The following is an 8,847-nucleotide window of genomic DNA, read 5'->3' as shown; positions in this document are numbered from 1 at the left end:
AATATTATGATTTGCTGTTCAAGAAACATTTTTATTATTATTATTATTATTATTATTATCAGTATTTAGAACAGTTGAGTACATTTTTTTTCAGGATTCTTTGATGAATAGAACGATCCAAAGATCAGCATTTATCTTCAAATAAAAAGCTTTTGTAACATTATACACAATATATTCAAAGCTTGGAGTCAGTATAACTTTTTTGGTGGTGGTGGAGGTGGTGGGGAAATGAATACTATTATTTATCAGGGGTGGTTTAAATTGTTCAAAAGTGATGATAAAGAAATTTATAATGTCACAAAAGATTTCTATTTCAGATAAATGCTGTTCCTCTGAACTTTCTATTCATCAAAGGAACCTGAAAAATTCCCCTCAGCTGTTTTTAACACAATAATAATAATAAATGTTTTAAAATGATCTCTGAAGGATCATGTGACTGGAGCAATGATGCTAAAAATTCAGATTTGCAATCACAGGAACAAATTAAATTTTAAAATAGATTCAAATAGAAAACAGTTATTTTAAATAGTAAAAATATTTCAACATTTTACTGCAAATAAATGCAGGCTTGGTGAGCAGAAGAGACTTCTTTACAAAAACATTAAAAATCTTACTGTTCAAAAACTTTTGACTAGAAGTGTCCAATAATCAAAAGCATCTCGAATTAATTGATTAATTGATTTAATACTTTTTTTTTTCAGAAATACTGTTAAATTTAGTAATATTTTTTTTGTGTCACAATTTCTTCAAGTTAAACTGAACTTTTATTTCGACAGGCTGCTGCAAGACCTTAATGTTTCTGTTTGTATATGATTTGAAGATAGTATTTCTCAGAAGAAATGGTAGAATGTTCATGAAGTGATTCTAGTTCCTATTAATTTATTATTATTAAGGCGGCAGAGGGTGAAAACAATGCGAGTATCTGAGCCATTCATTCACACAAAAAACCTGCAGGATTCATATTTAAATAGTATTTTGTGGCTTAATATTCACATACACTAGTCCATATCACATTTCAATTGAAGTGTACTGGCCTACTTTTGATTTATTTATCCAAAATTGGGAAATTCCGTGACATTTTTGTGTTATACAGTAAATTACATTTTATTGACTGGATTCTGCGATTCTGTCCCAGTTTTCCACATTCATAGGATGCCCTACTGCAGTATTTCAGATCTTGAAGTACATTTGGTCCTGATAAACGTGAAGTTTGTTGTTTATTTGTTATGTAAGGAGGTCGTAAATTCATACAATGTTGGATTATTTTAAATGAAGATTTATTTACTGAAGCTCTGCCTCCCTCTTACACTGAAAGTCTTTTATTCCAGATGTTTCTGCTGATGTTTTGGCATCATCAGCAGACAGTGACTGGTTTGATCTTTAGGATTTGTAGCTTCAGTAGGCGGTCGAAATCTGCATTTTGTAAGAATGTTTCAGCAGCTGCGCAGTTAAATGTGTTTACACTGACAGACATTACAATGTTGATGTACCAATTGCTATTCAAGAATAATAGAGTTGGTGAGATTTTAAAATGTTTTTGAAGTCTGTAAGCCTGCATTTATTTGATCTGAAGAAATCTAGATAAACTAGTTGAGCTCACTAATTGACTTGTCAATTTTCTGACACACAGTTGATTAGTTGACCGTTGTGACCCATGACTAATGTGCCATGGCATCCATTGGCGCCTCAGGTCTTGAGCGATGCCTGAGCAATCATTATTGGCAATTCTGTCAATATTTGCTTTACCAGATGTTAACACTGTTAACAGCATATTTTTGTGAGTTCCTGACTGTTGGTATGATGCAGTTGCGAAAGGATTTCAGTGTCTATACCAGAATCCATTGGATGTTCTACATCAGCGAAGAGATTCCAGTATTGTTTTTGACTGCACTTGACATACGCAGGTATGCACACGTACGTATACCTATAAGCACATCATCTCCTACTGACATGTCGGCTCCCACACATACACTGCGGCATAAAGGATGCAGCAGTGCATGCTGGGATAGAGAATGAACCCGTTAACCCATCGCGGCCCCTCGGCTGCCTGATGCAAGAATGCCCCCTGTGGAGAAACTCACACACACGTACCCACATTTACCCCAATACTCACTTTTTAATGTCTGTTTTTGAATATTTCAATAAATCTTTCATGAGCACCCAGACAGAGGAGACAAATTTGTTCTCAGCACATATATTTAGTGTGTGGGGTTTATTTATAGGGTTTTTCAGTCATATGTAATAATGCTGAAAATTTAGTTTTGATGGCTGGAATAAATAATATTTTATAATCTATTCAAATAGAAAGCAGTTATTTTCAATAGTAAAAATATTTCACAATATTAGTGATTTTGCTGTATTTTGGATCAAATGCAGGCTTGGTGAGCAGAAGAGACTTCTTTAAAAAGACTAGATTCATTAAAAAGGACAATTTGTTCACGTATCAGACTTCACTGTTTCATGTCAAGGTTTTGAGTGAATTACGAATTTAGGACCCTATGAAATCAGTTTTATTCTGTTTTGTTGGTTAAATAAAGTGTTATTAATCAAAAAGGATGTCTAATTAAGTGAAATTATGAAACTTACACAATGTAACAACAATTTATTCAAAGTTTTACAATAATTATTTTTTTTAAATTTAGTTTAATTTTTAACAAATTCTGTGTTTTCCATAAATTTTCTGGGTTCCATTTTAGTGGTTTTATTCAAATGTACTAATCAAAAGCATCTCTAATTAATTAATTTTCAAAAAAAAATATTATTTAAAAAAAAAAAAACTGTTGTATTTACATTTTTCTGGTACATCATTCTTCTGTTAAATATTCTTAAAAAATGTTTTAATCATTTTATTAGTGGTAGTAGTACTATCATTACATTAATTCATATATTTCTGTTACAATTTCTTCAAGTTAAACCAAACTTTTATTTTGACAGGTTGCTGTGAAGACCTTTAAGTTTCTGTTTGTATATATGACAATAGTTTTTCTCAAAACAAATGGTAAAATGAAGTAAGAGTCCCAGAGCAGTTTTTATCTGTTCTTGTAGTCATATATTGAGGCGGCAGAGGCTGAAAACACAAGCGTCACGCTCTCTTCAGTATGTGTGTAGTAAACGAAACCACGTGTCTGCACCATTCATTCACACAGAAGGATGCAAAACATGTAGGATTTATATTTAAATAGTATTTTGCAGTTTAATATTCACAGATACCAGTGATGGGAATAACGGCGCTATAAATAAACGGCGTTACTAACGGCGATACTTTTTTCAGTAACGAGTAATTAAACGAATTTGATAGTTGTCTCTCACGTTGTCCCACAACAACATTACAATAGTGTAGATTAGTGTACAATGTTTTATATTTATTATATATTAAATTAGATTTTTTAAAGTAACGCTATAGTTACTTTGCCTGGTAATTAGTTACTTTTATAATGATGTAACTCAGTTACTAACTCAGTTACTATTTGTGAGAAGTAACTAGTAACTATAACTAATTACTTTTTTAAAGGTATGTGCCCAACACTGACAGATACTAGTCCATATCACGTTTTGATTTAACTGTACTGACCAAAATTTGTCCAAAATTTACTGACTGGATTACGTAATTCTGTCCACATTTTCCACATTGTTGCATATGATCCCTGAAAAAATGGCATATAAACCAGTTTCATGATCCTTGTAATTTGGAGCTTGACAAGCCCTACCCAGCATGTTCTTCAAAAAAATTATGTAAATGAGTAAATGATTTCCATATTTGGGTGGACTATTCTTTTAATTTTTCTTTCATGTCATTATCAGAATGACCCGTTTTGTGTGATGTGTTCGAGCTGCTTTTGCTTGTGAGTGATTTGCCCTGTGCATGTGAGATGTGTGTGTGAGATGCATTTGTGCATTCATATCTGCAGAGCATGCATCTTAACGCCCTGCATATAATATCTCACATGCAACTTGTCTGTGAGATACTAGTGTCTAAATACATGTGTATGCATCCAATTAAATGTGCAATACTGTATATACAACTTGCTTTGGTTTGTATTTCTTTGATATGTGGAATAACTAGAAAAAAACCAAAGACCCAAATCGTCATCAGAGATACGGAGCACTAGCACAGAGATTAGTGCGTTTTATAATCCGGAAATGCATGTAGAGCGACAGAAGTCAAATCCTCAGTTCTGTCCGGCATCAAAGCTGAATCTGATCTTGCTGTTATTATCTGAGCTACGCATTACAGTTCAGAGACAAGTTCTACTAGTATCTCATAGTATGATTCACAGTGTTTACCGTAAGGAGTTAACCTTTTGACAGAATCAGGATTAGTTTAGATTAGTTGAACTTTTGTACAACCATGCATCATGTTTACTTAAAGGAGACCTATTAAGCCTGTTTTTCCAATGTATAATATAATCTCAGGTGTCCCCAGAATGTGCCTGTGAAGTTTTAGCTCAAAATACCCCACAGATCATTTATTATTTGAAAATGCCCATTTTAAGTGGAAGCAGAAATACTCTGCTTTGTGCATGTCTCTTTAAATGCAAATGAGCTGCTGCTCCCTGCCCCCTTTTTTTCAGAATAGAAAACTTTCAAATACACACAAGTTTATGTTAAAAACACATATGAGTTACAAAAACAGTCGGTTGTGTCTGTGAAGGTAAACAGCTGGGAAAGAATGTGCCTGTGAAGTTTTAGCTCAAAATTCCCCACAGATCATTTATTATTTAATTATGAAAATGCCCATTTTGAGTGGAAGCAGAAATACGCTGCTTTCGTGCATGCCTCTTTAAATGCAAATGAGCTGCTGCTCCCTGCCCCCTTTTTTTCAGAATAGAATTTCTGATATCGGGTTTTCTGAGTGCACACATCTGAAGCACATGCACAAAAAGCGGCTGTCATACTGCATGTTAATACTAAACAAAGTTCTCTTTCATGTCTTATTGCGCTTAAACTGTCAAATACACACAAGTTTATGTTAAAAACACATATTAGTTACAAAACAGTAGGTCATGTCTGTGATGGTAAACAGCTGGGAAAGAATGTGCCTGTGAAGTTTTAGCTCAAAATACCCCACAGATCATTTATTATTCGATTTTGAAAATGCCCATTTTAAGTGGAAGCAGAAATACGATGCTTTCGTGCATGCCTCTTTAAATGCAAATGAGCTGCTGCTCCCTGCCCCTTTTTTTTCAGAATAGAATTTCTGATATAGGGTTTGCTGAGTGCACACATCTGAGGCACAAACACAAAAAGCAGCATGTTAATACTAAACGAAGTTCTCTTTCATGTCTTACTGCGCTTAAACTGTCAAATACACACAAGTTAATGTTAAAAACACATATGAGTTACAAAAACAGTCGGTTGTGTCTGTGAAGGTAAACAGCTGGGAAAGAATGTGCCTGTGAAGTTTTAGCTCAAAATTCCCCACAGATCATTTATTATTTAATTATGAAAATGCCCATTTTGAGTGGAAGCAGAAATACGCTGCTTTCGTGCATGACTCTTTAAATGCAAATGAGCTGCTGCTCCCTGCCCCCTTTTTTTCAGAATAGAATTTCTGATATCGGGTTTTCTGAGTGCACACATCTGAAGCACATGCACAAAAAGCGGCTGTCATACTGCATGTTAATACTAAACGAAGTTCTCTTTCATGTCTTATTGCGCTTAAACTGTCAAATACACACAAGTTTATGTTAAAAACACATATTAGTTACAAAACAGTAGGTCATGTCTGTGATGGTAAACAGCTGGGAAAGAATGTGCCTGTGAAATTTTAGCTCAAAATACCCCACAGATCATTTATTATTTGATTTTGAAAATATCCATTTTGAGTGGAGGCAGAAACACGCTGCTTTGTGCATGTCTCTTTAAATGCAAATGAGCTGCTGCTCCCTGCCCCTTTTTTTTCAGAATAGAATTTCTGATATAGGGTTTGCTGAGTGCACACATCTGAGGCACAAACACAAAAAGCAGCATGTTAATACTAAATGAAGTTCTCTTTCATGTCTTACTGCGCTTAAACTGTCAAATACACACAAGTTTATGTTAAAAACACATATGAGTTACAAAAACAGTCGGTTGTGTCTGTGAAGGTAAACAGCTGGGAAAGAATGTGCCTGTGAAGTTTTAGCTCAAAATTCCCCACAGATCATTTATTATTTAATTATGAAAATGCCCATTTTGAGTGGAAGCAGAAATACGCTGCTTTCGTGCATGTCTCTTTAAATGCAAATGAGCTGCTGCTCCCTGCCCCCTTTTTTTCAGAATAGAATTTCTGATATCGGGTTTTCTGAGTGCACACATCTGAAGCACATGCACAAAAAGCGGCTGTCATACTGCATGTTAATACTAAACGAAGTTCTCTTTCATGTCTTATTGCGCTTAAACTGTCAAATACACACAAGTTTATGTTAAAAACACATATTAGTTACAAAACAGTAGGTCATGTCTGTGATGGTAAACAGCTGGGAAAGAATGTGCCTGTGAAATTTTAGCTCAAAATACCCCACAGATCATTTATTATTTGATTTTGAAAATATCCATTTTGAGTGGAGGCAGAAACACGCTGCTTTGTGCATGTCTCTTTAAATGCAAATGAGCTGCTGCTCCCTGCCCCCTTTTTTCAGAATAGAATTTCTGATATAGGGCATGTTAATAATGAATGAAGTTGCAAAATGAGTTACAAAAACAGTGGGTCGTGTCTGTGAAGGTAAACGGGAAAGAATTTGCATGTTTATATTGGATCTGTGTGGCTGCAGCGTAATATACAGTAAATAAATCAATAAATCCACTTCTCTCTTGTTTCCTCTGAGTCTGGGACTCTAAATAGTGTTCTGTGCTCGTCTGTGCAGCCAAAGAGAAAACAGTTAGCATGCTTTGCTCGAACTTTTGCCATAGCGTTAGAACTGGTACACCGTTGTCACTTGTGAAAACCAAATGACGGCACTGTGGGTGGAAAAGTGCAGATTACGGGGCGGTAATATTATAATAAGATCCCCTTATTATGTCACAAAGGGAGGAAAAAAAACTTACCAAAACAAAGTTACTGGGTTATCCCTTTTTCCGTTTTCTGGGTTAGTAGATACACTGGGGACTCGATTATAGCACGTAAACACGGTAAAAGTCTGATTTTCATGATACGTCACCTTTAAGATATAATTATAAAAATCAAGTCATTTATGCTGTTTGTTGAAAGCACAGACCTATCTTCAGTTCATTCCTGCAACTGCTTTCCAGGCATTTAAATTCAACTTTATTTAAAATTACATTTCTAAAACATATAAGGCTCATTTTTTTGCAATTGCAAATAAATGCACACTTTGCATTTATTCATACTTTGAAGTAACTGTGTGGATTTAAAAAGAAGTTGTGATTCATGTTGTTGGTTTTCTCTTTTGTTTAGGGCCTTTCAACATATCAAAGTGTCTTTTTGTTAGTAATGATCCGATGATTAAGTGGTGAGAGGACAATGTAAACACTTCTCACACAATTGTACACACACCTTTTCTTAGTGTTTGCATAACATTGGTGGAGTCAAGTGTCATATCCTCAGGGTCATGCAGCTGTATAGTAGTATCAGTCAAGCATGCACACAAGAGTTTTAGCATGAAAGAAAATGTGTAAAAACTTGTGTATCACTCGAAATAAAATTATTATAATATTTAATATTATAAATAAAATATGTAATGTAATTTTTAATCATATTAATGACTTTTTAATTTAAAAATAATTTTAATTGTATTTTACTTTTTAGTACAACATACTCGTCTTTTTTTCCTTTTTCAGTTTTCACTGGATTCATGGGAAATTCAGCAGGTTATATTACAGGGAGGGACTTTATCATTCTGTGATTGACAGAAGAAAATCTCCATAGTCATTAATAATTTTAGAGTGCTTTCCCAGAAACACTTTAGTGAACAAATTCACTAGCATATGTGGCATCAAAGCTAACAGACACAGACTGAAATCTATTTTTCATGGGGTCTTTAATATCAAACCCAGTGTATTTGTTTGGTCGAGTTTGTTTGTTTAATGTTGCCATAGTATTCGGTCTGTGAATGGGTTTGATTTGAATGACAAAGCAGCTAACGGAAGCCCCTTCTGCACTGTGGGCTATTGGCAATAGAGCTGTAATCATTTACATCAAAACCTTCACTTGCCAATGGGATCATTTGGTCACTGTGATTTCTGTATTACATTTAAAACTTAGGGCAGATTTCGACGTTTCAGCTTCAATTGCATCACAGACATAGTAGTGAAGTGATCTGTAGAGGGTATGCGGAGGGCAGTCATATTTTGAGATTTTGAGCTAGAATTCGTTTTCTTTGATGTCTCCCCTTGAGCAGAGCCATGAAACCTAGTCTCTTTTTTGTGGAAGACGTGCCAAACAGTCTGAGCTTCTGTTTTCTAAGAGACTCACATCTCATTCATTTAGGTTGTGCCGTGATTGAAGTCAGGCAGATCCATGGGGCATAAACATGCTGCCACACGAATTTGAGTGGAGTTGCAGAAAAATGCCGCCTGACAGCTTTTGGATGTTTTGATCCATCCTGGAGACGAGACAAAAGACTGAAGTAGCCAAAAATTGGAATTCTCTCAGATCTGTGGCAGGAATTGCTTTCAACTTCACTACCTTGCATGCCTAGACTTTCTGTTACCACCATCTAGTGTTACAACTGTAACAGCAAGTGCTCTTCAGCTGATATTAGCAATTCAAGGTGAACTGAATATCAAAATGATGTTTTCAAACAAGTGTCTGTCACATTGTTTACCCTTTTGGGGAAATCAACATATGATTGACCTATTTATAGTTATCTCTGAACATTTACACTACCAGTCAAAAGTTTTTGAACA

This window comes from Garra rufa, chromosome 16, assembly GCF_049309525.1.
Source record: "Garra rufa chromosome 16, GarRuf1.0, whole genome shotgun sequence".
NCBI classification, from domain to species: Eukaryota; Metazoa; Chordata; class Actinopteri; order Cypriniformes; family Cyprinidae; genus Garra; species Garra rufa.
The sequence above is the reverse complement of the archived record's forward strand: the minus strand, read 5'-3'. Positions refer to the sequence as shown.